Genomic DNA, 13,056 nt, shown 5'->3' with positions numbered 1-13,056 from the left:
ATCTTTGAATTTTTTATGTTTCATGTTGTCCAAATGGGGTTGGGTATTTTAAATCTTGTATTATTTTTTTGGTGTTTTGTGTTGTGTCTTTGAATTTTGCATGCTTCATGTGGTACTAGGTGTTTGGGTTATTGTCTGTCTTGTATTATGTTTGGTGTTTTGTGTTGGGATCTTTGAATTTTTTATGTTTCATGTTGTCCAAATGGGGTTGGGTATTGTAAATCTTGTATTATTTTTGGTGTTTTGGGTTGTGTCTTTGAATTTTGCATGCTTCATGTGGTACTAGGTGTTTGGGTTATTGTCTGTCTTGTATTATTTTTGGTGTTTTGTGTTGGGATCTTTGAATTTTTTATGTTTCATGTTGTCCAAATGGGTTGGGTATTGTAAATCTTGTATTATTTTTTTGTGTTTTGTGTTGTGTCTTTGAATTTTGCATGCTTCATGTGGTACTAGGTGTTTGGGTTATTGTCTGTCTTGTATTATTTTTGATGTTTTGTGTTGGGATCTTTGAATTTTTTATGTTTCATGTTGTCCAAATGGGGTTGGGTATTGTAAATCTTGTATTATTTTTTGTGTTTTGTGTTGTGTCTTTGAATTTTGCATGCTTCATGTGGTACTAGGTGTTTGGGTTATTGTCTGTCTTGTATTATTTTTGGTGTTTTGTGTTGGGATCTTTGAATTTTTTATGTTTCATGTTGTCCAAATGGGGTTGGGTATTGTAAATCTTGTATTATTTTTGGTGTTTTGGGTTGTGTCTTTGAATTTTGCATGCTTCATGTGGTACTAGGTGTTTGGGTTATTGTCTGTCTTGTATTATTTTTGGTGTTTTGTGTTGGGATCTTTGAATTTTTTATGTTTCATGTTGTCCAAATGGGTTGGGTATTGTAAATCTTGTATTATTTTTTGTGTTTTGTGTTGTGTCTTTGAATTTTGCATGCTTCATGTGGTACTAGGTGTTTGGGTTATTGTCTGTCTTGTATTATTTTTTGTGTTTTGTGTTGTGTCTTTGAATTTTGCATGCTTCATGTGGTACTAGGTGTTTGGGTTATTGTCTGTCTTGTATTATTTTTGGTGTTTTGTGTTGGGATCTTTGAATTTTTTATGTTTCATGTTGTCCAAATGGGGTTGGGTATTGTAAATCTTGTATTATTTTTTGTGTTTTGTGTTGTGTCTTTGAATTTTGCATGCTTCATGTGGTACTAGGTGTTTGGGTTATTGTCTGTCTTGTATTATTTTTGGTGTTTTGTGTTGGGATCTTTGAATTTTTTATGTTTCATGTTGTCCAAATGGGTTGGGTATTGTAAATCTTGTATTATTTTTTTGTGTTTTGTGTTGTGTCTTTGAATTTTGCATGCTTCATGTGGTACTAGGTGTTTGGGTTATTGTCTGTCTTGTATTATTTTTGGTGTTTTGTGTTGGGATCTTTGAATTTTTTATGTTTCATGTTGTCCAAATGGGGTTGGGTATTGTAAATCTTGTATTATTTTTTGTGTTTTGTGTTGTGTCTTTGAATTTTGCATGCTTCATGTGGTACTAGGTGTTTGGGTTATTGTCTGTCTTGTATTATTTTTGGTGTTTTTTGTTGGGATCTTTGAATTTTTTATGTTTCATGTTGTCCAAATGGGGTTGGGTATTGTAAATCTTGTATTATTTTTGGTGTTTTGGGTTGTGTCTTTGAATTTTGCATGCTTCATGTGGTACTAGGTGTTTGGGTTATTGTCTGTCTTGTATTATTTTTGGTGTTTTGTGTTGGGATCTTTGAATTTTTTATGTTTCATGTTGTCCAAATGGGGTTGGGTATTTTAAATCTTGTATTATTTTTTTGTGTTTTGTGTTGTGTCTTTGAATTTTGCATGCTTCATGTGGTACTAGGTGTTTGGGTTATTGTCTGTCTTGTATTATGTTTGGTGTTTTGTGTTGGGATCTTTGAATTTTTTATGTTTCATGTTGTCCAAATGGGGTTGGGTATTGTAAATCTTGTATTATTTTTGGTGTTTTGGGTTGTGTCTTTGAATTTTGCATGCTTCATGTGGTACTAGGTGTTTGGGTTATTGTCTGTCTTGTATTATTTTTGGTGTTTTGTGTTGGGATCTTTGAATTTTTTATGTTTCATGTTGTCCAAATGGGTTGGGTATTGTAAATCTTGTATTATTTTTTTGTGTTTTGTGTTGTGTCTTTGAATTTTGCATGCTTCATGTGGTACTAGGTGTTTGGGTTATTGTCTGTCTTGTATTATTTTTGATGTTTTGTGTTGGGATCTTTGAATTTTTTATGTTTCATGTTGTCCAAATGGGGTTGGGTATTGTAAATCTTGTATTATTTTTTGTGTTTTGTGTTGTGTCTTTGAATTTTGCATGCTTCATGTGGTACTAGGTGTTTGGGTTATTGTCTGTCTTGTATTATTTTTGGTGTTTTGTGTTGGGATCTTTGAATTTTTTATGTTTCATGTTGTCCAAATGGGGTTGGGTATTGTAAATCTTGTATTATTTTTGGTGTTTTGGGTTGTGTCTTTGAATTTTGCATGCTTCATGTGGTACTAGGTGTTTGGGTTATTGTCTGTCTTGTATTATTTTTGGTGTTTTGTGTTGGGATCTTTGAATTTTTTATGTTTCATGTTGTCCAAATGGGGTTGGGTATTTTAAATCTTGTATTATTTTTTTGGTGTTTTGTGTTGTGTCTTTGAATTTTGCATGCTTCATGTGGTACTAGGTGTTTGGGTTATTGTCTGTCTTGTATTATGTTTGGTGTTTTGTGTTGGGATCTTTGAATTTTTTATGTTTCATGTTGTCCAAATGGGGTTGGGTATTGTAAATCTTGTATTATTTTTGGTGTTTTGGGTTGTGTCTTTGAATTTTGCATGCTTCATGTGGTACTAGGTGTTTGGGTTATTGTCTGTCTTGTATTATTTTTGGTGTTTTGTGTTGGGATCTTTGAATTTTTTATGTTTCATGTTGTCCAAATGGGTTGGGTATTGTAAATCTTGTATTATTTTTTTGTGTTTTGTGTTGTGTCTTTGAATTTTGCATGCTTCATGTGGTACTAGGTGTTTGGGTTATTGTCTGTCTTGTATTATTTTTGATGTTTTGTGTTGGGATCTTTGAATTTTTTATGTTTCATGTTGTCCAAATGGGGTTGGGTATTGTAAATCTTGTATTATTTTTTGTGTTTTGTGTTGTGTCTTTGAATTTTGCATGCTTCATGTGGTACTAGGTGTTTGGGTTATTGTCTGTCTTGTATTATTTTTGGTGTTTTGTGTTGGGATCTTTGAATTTTTTATGTTTCATGTTGTCCAAATGGGGTTGGGTATTGTAAATCTTGTATTATTTTTGGTGTTTTGGGTTGTGTCTTTGAATTTTGCATGCTTCATGTGGTACTAGGTGTTTGGGTTATTGTCTGTCTTGTATTATTTTTGGTGTTTTGTGTTGGGATCTTTGAATTTTTTATGTTTCATGTTGTCCAAATGGGTTGGGTATTGTAAATCTTGTATTATTTTTTGTGTTTTGTGTTGTGTCTTTGAATTTTGCATGCTTCATGTGGTACTAGGTGTTTGGGTTATTGTCTGTCTTGTATTATTTTTTGTGTTTTGTGTTGTGTCTTTGAATTTTGCATGCTTCATGTGGTACTAGGTGTTTGGGTTATTGTCTGTCTTGTATTATTTTTGGTGTTTTGTGTTGGGATCTTTGAATTTTTTATGTTTCATGTTGTCCAAATGGGGTTGGGTATTGTAAATCTTGTATTATTTTTTGTGTTTTGTGTTGTGTCTTTGAATTTTGCATGCTTCATGTGGTACTAGGTGTTTGGGTTATTGTCTGTCTTGTATTATTTTTGGTGTTTTGTGTTGGGATCTTTGAATTTTTTATGTTTCATGTTGTCCAAATGGGTTGGGTATTGTAAATCTTGTATTATTTTTTTGTGTTTTGTGTTGTGTCTTTGAATTTTGCATGCTTCATGTGGTACTAGGTGTTTGGGTTATTGTCTGTCTTGTATTATTTTTGGTGTTTTGTGTTGGGATCTTTGAATTTTTTATGTTTCATGTTGTCCAAATGGGGTTGGGTATTGTAAATCTTGTATTATTTTTTGTGTTTTGTGTTGTGTCTTTGAATTTTGCATGCTTCATGTGGTACTAGGTGTTTGGGTTATTGTCTGTCTTGTATTATTTTTGGTGTTTTTTGTTGGGATCTTTGAATTTTTTATGTTTCATGTTGTCCAAATGGGGTTGGGTATTGTAAATCTTGTATTATTTTTGGTGTTTTGGGTTGTGTCTTTGAATTTTGCATGCTTCATGTGGTACTAGGTGTTTGGGTTATTGTCTGTCTTGTATTATTTTTGGTGTTTTGTGTTGGGATCTTTGAATTTTTTATGTTTCATGTTGTCCAAATGGGTTGGGTATTGTAAATCTTGTATTATTTTTTGTGTTTTGTGTTGTGTCTTTGAATTTTGCATGCTTCATGTGGTACTAGGTGTTTGGGTTATTGTCTGTCTTGTATTATTTTTTGTGTTTTGTGTTGTGTCTTTGAATTTTGCATGCTTCATGTGGTACTAGGTGTTTGGGTTATTGTCTGTCTTGTATTATTTTTGGTGTTTTGTGTTGGGATCTTTGAATTTTTTATGTTTCATGTTGTCCAAATGGGTTGGGTATTGTAAATCTTGTATTATTTTTTGTGTTTTGTGTTGTGTCTTTGAATTTTGCATGCTACATGTGGTACTAGGTGTTTGGGTTATTGTCTGTCTTGTATTATTTTTGGTGTTTTGTGTTGGGATCTTTGAATTTTTTATGTTTCATGTTGTCCAAATGGGTTGGGTATTGTAAATCTTGTATTATTTTTGTGTTTTGTGTTGTGTCTTTGAATTTTGCATGCTTCATGTGGTACTAGGTGTTTGGGTTATTGTCTGTCTTGTATTATTTTTGGTGTTTTGTGTTGGGATCTTTGAATTTTTTATGTTTCATGTTGTCCAAATGGGGTTGGGTATTGTAAATCTTGTATTATTTTTTGTGTTTTGTGTTGTGTCTTTGAATTTTGCATGCTTCATGTGGTACTATGTGTTTGGGTTATTGTCTGTCTTGTATTATTTTTGGTGTTTTGTGTTGGGATCTTTGAATTTTTTATGTTTCATGTTGTCCAAATGGGGTTGGGTATTGTAAATCTTGTATTATTTTTGGTGTTTTGGGTTGTGTCTTTGAATTTTGCATGCTTCATGTGGTACTAGGTGTTTGGGTTATTGTCTGTCTTGTATTATTTTTGGTGTTTTGTGTTGGGATCTTTGAATTTTTTATGTTTCATGTTGTCCAAATGGGGTTGGGTATTGTAAATCTTGTATTATTTTTGGTGTTTTGGGTTGTGTCTTTGAATTTTGCATGCTTCATGTGGTACTAGGGGTTTGGGTTATTGTCTGTCTTGTATTATTTTTGGTGTTTTGTGTTGGGATCTTTGAATTTTTTATGTTTCATGTTGTCCAAATGGGGTTGGGTATTGTAAATCTTGTATTATTTTTTGTGTTTTGTGTTGTGTCTTTGAATTTTGCATGCTTCATGTGGTACTAGGTGTTTGGGTTATTGTCTGTCTTGTATTATTTTTGGTGTTTTGTGTTGGGATCTTTGAATTTTTTATGTTTCATGTTGTCCAAATGGGGTTGGGTATTGTAAATCTTGTATTATTTTTTGTGTTTTGTGTTGTGTCTTTGAATTTTGCATGCTTCATGTGGTACTAGGTGTTTGGGTTATTGTCTGTCTTGTATTATTTTTGGTGTTTTGTGTTGGGATCTTTGAATTTTTTATGTTTCATGTTGTCCAAATGGGGTTGGGTATTGTAAATCTTGTATTATTTTTGGTGTTTTGGGTTGTGTCTTTGAATTTTGCATGCTTCATGTGGTACTAGGTGTTTGGGTTATTGTCTGTCTTGTATTATTTTTGGTGTTTTGTGTTGGGATCTTTGAATTTTTTATGTTTCATGTTGTCCAAATGGGTTGGGTATTGTAAATCTTGTATTATTTTTTGTGTTTTGTGTTGTGTCTTTGAATTTTGCATGCTTCATGTGGTACTAGGGGTTTGGGTTATTGTCTGTCTTGTATTATTTTTGGTGTTTTGTGTTGGGATCTTTGAATTTTTTATGTTTCATGTTGTCCAAATGGGGTTGGGTATTGTAAATCTTGTATTATTTTTTGTGTTTTGTGTTGTGTCTTTGAATTTTGCATGCTTCATGTGGTACTAGGTGTTTGGGTTATTGTCTGTCTTGTATTATTTTTGGTGTTTTGTGTTGGGATCTTTGAATTTTTTATGTTTCATGTTGTCCAAATGGGGTTGGGTATTGTAAATCTTGTATTATTTTTGGTGTTTTGGGTTGTGTCTTTGAATTTTGCATGCTTCATGTGGTACTAGGTGTTTGGGTTATTGTCTGTCTTGTATTATTTTTGGTGTTTTGTGTTGGGATCTTTGAATTTTTTATGTTTCATGTTGTCCAAATGGGGTTGGGTATTGTAAATCTTGTATTATTTTTGGTGTTTAGGGTTGTGTCTTTGAATTTTGTATGCTTCATGTGGTACTAGGTGTTTGGGTTATTGTCTGTCTTGTATTATTTTTGGTGTTTTGGGTTGGGATCTTTGAATTTTGTATGTTTCATGTGGTACTTCAAAATATTATATTAATACAACAGGCCGCCTGTTTGTATTAATAATATTTTGAAGTATCACATGAAACATACAAAATTCAAAGATCCCAACCCAAAACACCAAAAATAATACAAGACAGACAATAACCCAAACACCTAGTACCACATGAAGCATACAAAATTCAAAGACACAACCCTAAACACCAAAAATAATACAAGATTTACAATACCCAACCCCATTTGGACAAAATGAAACATAAAAAATTCAAAGATCCCAACACAAAACACCAAAAATAATACAAGACAGACAATAAACCAAACACCTAGTACCACATGAAGCATGCAAAATTCAAAGACACAACCCAAAACACCAAAAATAATACAAGACAGACAATAACCCCAACACATTAGTACCACATGAAGCATACAATATTCAAAGATCCCAACACAAAACACCAAAAATAATACAAGACAGACAATAACCCAAACACCTAGTACCACATGAAGCATGCAAAATTCAAAGACACAACACAAAACACAAAAAATAATACAAGATTTACAATACCCAACCCCATTTGGACAACATGAAACATAAAAAATTCAAAGATCCCAACACAAAACACCAAAAATAATACAAGACAGACAATAACCCAAACCCCTAGTACCACATGAAGCATGCAAAATTCAAAGACACAACACAAAACACAAAAAATAATACAAGATTTACAATACCCAACCCATTTGGACAACATGAAACATAAAAAATTCAAAGATCCCAACACAAAACACCAAAAATAATACAAGACAGACAATAACCCAAACACCTAGTACCACATGAAGCATGCAAAATTCAAAGACACAACCCAAAACACCAAAAATAATACAAGATTTACAATACCCAACCCCATTTGGACAACATGAAACATAAAAAATTCAAAGATCCCAACACAAAACACCAAAAATAATACAAGACAGACAATAACCCAAACACCTAGTACCACATGAAGCATGCAAAATTCAAAGACACAACACAAAACACAAAAAATAATACAAGATTTACAATACCCAACCCCATTTGGACAACATGAAACATAAAAAATTCAAAGATCCCAACACAAAACACCAAAAATAATACAAGACAGACAATAACCCAAACACCTAGTACCACATGAAGCATGCAAAATTCAAAGACACAACACAAAACACAAAAAATAATACAAGATTTACAATACCCAACCCCATTTGGACAACATGAAACATAAAAAATTCAAAGATCCCAACACAAAACACCAAAAATAATACAAGACAGACAATAACCCAAACCCCTAGTACCACATGAAGCATGCAAAATTCAAAGACACAACCCAAAACACCAAAAATAATACAAGATTTACAATACCCAACCCCATTTGGACAACATGAAACATAAAAAATTCAAAGATCCCAACACAAAACACCAAAAATAATACAAGACAGACAATAACCCAAACACCTAGTACCACATGAAGCATGCAAAATTCAAAGACACAACCCAAAACACCAAAAATAATACAAGATTTACAATACCCAACCCCATTTGGACAACATGAAACATAAAAAATTCAAAGATCCCAACACAAAACACCAAAAATAATACAAGACAGACAATAACCCAAACACATAGTACCACATGAAGCATGCAAAATTCAAAGACACAACACAAAACACAAAAAATAATACAAGATTTACAATACCCAACCCCATTTGGACAACATGAAACATAAAAAATTCAAAGATCCCAACACAAAACACCAAAAATAATACAAGACAGACAATAACCCAAACACCTAGTACCACATGAAGCATGCAAAATTCAAAGACACAACACAAAACACAAAAATAATACAAGATTTACAATACCCAACCCATTTGGACAACATGAAACATAAAAAATTCAAAGATCCCAACACAAAACACCAAAAATAATACAAGACAGACAATAACCCAAACACCTAGTACCACATGTAGCATGCAAAATTCAAAGACACAACACAAAACACAAAAAATAATACAAGATTTACAATACCCAACCCATTTGGACAACATGAAACATAAAAAATTCAAAGATCCCAACACAAAACACCAAAAATAATACAAGACAGACAATAACCCAAACACCTAGTACCACATGAAGCATGCAAAATTCAAAGACACAACACAAAACACAAAAAATAATACAAGACAGACAATAACCCAAACACCTAGTACCACATGAAGCATGCAAAATTCAAAGACACAACACAAAACACAAAAAATAATACAAGATTTACAATACCCAACCCATTTGGACAACATGAAACATAAAAAATTCAAAGATCCCAACACAAAACACCAAAAATAATACAAGACAGACAATAACCCAAACACCTAGTACCACATGAAGCATGCAAAATTCAAAGACACAACCCAAAACACCAAAAATAATACAAGATTTACAATACCCAACCCCATTTGGACAACATGAAACATAAAAAATTCAAAGATCCCAACAAAAAACACCAAAAATAATACAAGACAGACAATAACCCAAACACCTAGTACCACATGAAGCATGCAAAATTCAAAGACACAACACAAAACACAAAAAATAATACAAGATTTACAATACCCAACCCCATTTGGACAACATGAAACATAAAAAATTCAAAGATCCCAACACAAAACACCAAAAATAATACAAGACAGACAATAACCCAAACACCTAGTACCACATGAAGCATGCAAAATTCAAAGACACAACACAAAACACAAAAAAATAATACAAGATTTACAATACCCAACCCATTTGGACAACATGAAACATAAAAAATGCAAAGATCCCAACACAAAACACCAAAAATAATACAAGACAGACAATAACCCAAACACCTAGTACCACATGAAGCATGCAAAATTCAAAGACACAACACAAAACACAAAAAATAATACAAGATTTACAATACCCAACCCCATTTGGACAACATGAAACATAAAAAATTCAAAGATCCCAACACAAAACACCAAAAATAATACAAGACAGACAATAACCCAAACACCTAGTACCACATGAAGCATGCAAAATTCAAAGACACAACACAAAACACAAAAAATAATACAAGACAGACAATAACCCAAACACCTAGTACCACATGAAGCATGCAAAATTCAAAGACACAACACAAAACACAAAAAATAATACAAGATTTACAATACCCAACCCATTTGGACAACATGAAACATAAAAAATTCAAAGATCCCAACACAAAACACCAAAAATAATACAAGACAGACAATAACCCAAACACCTAGTACCACATGAAGCATGCAAAATTCAAAGACACAACCCAAAACACCAAAAATAATACAAGATTTACAATACCCAACCCCATTTGGACAACATGAAACATAAAAAATTCAAAGATCCCAACACAAAACACCAAAAATAATACAAGACAGACAATAACCCAAACACCTAGTACCACATGAAGCATGCAAAATTCAAAGACACAACACAAAACACAAAAAATAATACAAGATTTACAATACCCAACCCCATTTGGACAACATGAAACATAAAAAATTCAAAGATCCCAACACAAAACATCAAAAATAATACAAGACAGACAATAACCCAAACACCTAGTACCACATGAAGCATGCAAAATTCAAAGACACAACACAAAACACAAAAAAATAATACAAGATTTACAATACCCAACCCATTTGGACAACATGAAACATAAAAAATTCAAAGATCCCAACACAAAACACCAAAAATAATACAAGACAGACAATAACCCAAACACCTAGTACCACATGAAGCATGCAAAATTCAAAGACACAACCCAAAACACCAAAAATAATACAAGATTTACAATACCCAACCCCATTTGGACAACATGAAACATAAAAAATTCAAAGATCCCAACACAAAACACCAAACATAATACAAGACAGACAATAACCCAAACACCTAGTACCACATGAAGCATGCAAAATTCAAAGACACAACACAAAACACCAAAAAAATAATACAAGATTTAAAATACCCAACCCCATTTGGACAACATGAAACATAAAAAATTCAAAGATCCCAACACAAAACACCAAAAATAATACAAGACAGACAATAACCCAAACCCCTAGTACCACATGAAGCATGCAAAATTCAAAGACACAACCCAAAACACCAAAAATAATACAAGATTTACAATACCCAACCCCATTTGGACAACATGAAACATAAAAAATTCAAAGATCCCAACACAAAACACCAAAAATAATACAAGACAGACAATAACCCAAACACCTAGTACCACATGAAGCATGCAAAATTCAAAGACACAACACAAAACACAAAAAATAATACAAGATTTACAATACCCAACCCCATTTGGACAACATGAAACATAAAAAATTCAAAGATCCCAACACAAAACATCAAAAATAATACAAGACAGACAATAACCCAAACACCTAGTACCACATGAAGCATGCAAAATTCAAAGACACAACACAAAACACAAAAAAATTATACAAGATTTACAATACCCAACCCATTTGGACAACATGAAACATAAAAAATTCAAAGATCCCAACACAAAACACCAAAAATAATACAAGACAGACAATAACCCAAACACCTAGTACCACATGAAGCATGCAAAATTCAAAGACACAACCCAAAACACCAAAAATAATACAAGATTTACAATACCCAACCCCATTTGGACAACATGAAACATAAAAAATTCAAAGATCCCAACACAAAACACCAAACATAATACAAGACAGACAATAACCCAAACACCTAGTACCACATGAAGCATGCAAAATTCAAAGACACAACACAAAACACAAAAAAATAATACAAGATTTAAAATACCCAACCCCATTTGGACAACATGAAACATAAAAAATTCAAAGATCCCAACACAAAACACCAAAAATAATACAAGACAGACAATAACCCAAACACCTAGTACCACATGAAGCATGCAAAATTCAAAGACACAACACAAAACACAAAAATAATACAAGATATACAATACCCAACCCCATTAGGACAACATGAACCATAAAAATTCAAAGTCACAACACAAAACACCAAAAATAATACAAGACAGACAATAACCCCAACACATTAGTACCACATGAAGCATACAATATTCAAAGACAACACAAAACACCAAAAATAATACAAGACAGACAATAAACCATACACCTTAGGACACCATGAAACATAAAAATTCAAAAACACAAAAAATTGAAAAGTATAGAGTTAAAGATCTATAAGGAGACTATTTGGTTACCAACTCTCCATGATTTAACTGGGGGGAGGGTCACCTGAACCCTCTCAAAGACCATCGGTAGCCCCCGGACCAATGCTTGAAGACATTTGCACTAGGTGACTGAAATCAGGGCATAAATGGTATTGCAGTTGTAAATATGTATATAGAAATTGACCACTAGGGGGGATATCCTTGACTTACCCAAGAATTACATTCAAGGACCACTGGTGGTCCCCAGACCAATGATTGAAAAACATTTCCCTAGATGACTGAGATCACATCAGGGCATAAATGGTATTGCAGTGTAAATATTTATATAGAGATTGAACACTAGGGGGGTATCATTGATTTTTCACAAGAATTACATTCAAGGACCATTGGTGGTCCCCAGCCTATTGATTGAAAAACATTGCCCTAGATGACTGAGATCACATCAGGGCATAGTAGGTATTGCAGTGTAAATATTTATATATAGAGATTGACCACTAGGTGGAATCACACACCCACTGTCAATGTATGTAAGGAATTTAAATCCTAACTTGATTAATTTATGCATACAATTCACTTCAAAGAGTGGAGCCCCCACCTCTGTGTTTATCTAATTTGCATGTCTGGCACCTGGCATTCCACAAAGGGGGGAGCCCATCCCCCCCAACCCACCCCCGCTCTTCATTTAATTTGCATGTCGCACCTGGCACCTGGTTAGAGTCCATCCCCCCCTTGTTTATCTAATTTGCATGTCTGGCACCTGGTTAGAACCCATCCCCCCCCCCACCCCACCCCCGCGCGTCATTTAATTTGCATGTCTGGCCCATGGCAATCCACAAAGAGTGGGAGCCCATCCCCCCACCTCAGCCCCAGTGACAAACAAACAAATTTACATTTGTTTGTTTTTCACACCTTCGAGTCAGCATCTCTGCTGGCTTTTGGGGAGGCATGTCACAAGGAGAAGCAGGGAGAGAGAGAGATGAGATCAGCTAATCACACACACATCATGCATTTTATAAATAACTATCATTAGTTTTTATTATTATTTAATTATAAACTATTATATGCTAATTATATTTATGGATATTTATATTTATGATTTATTATTATGCTAATTATATCTATTTATATCTATCTATTTTAATTACTAATTT

This window comes from Protomyctophum bolini (assembly GCF_963924005.1).
Source record: "Protomyctophum bolini genome assembly, chromosome: 16".
In the NCBI taxonomy this organism is placed as follows: Eukaryota; Metazoa; Chordata; class Actinopteri; order Myctophiformes; family Myctophidae; genus Protomyctophum; species Protomyctophum bolini.
This window is presented reverse-complemented; position numbering follows the sequence as displayed.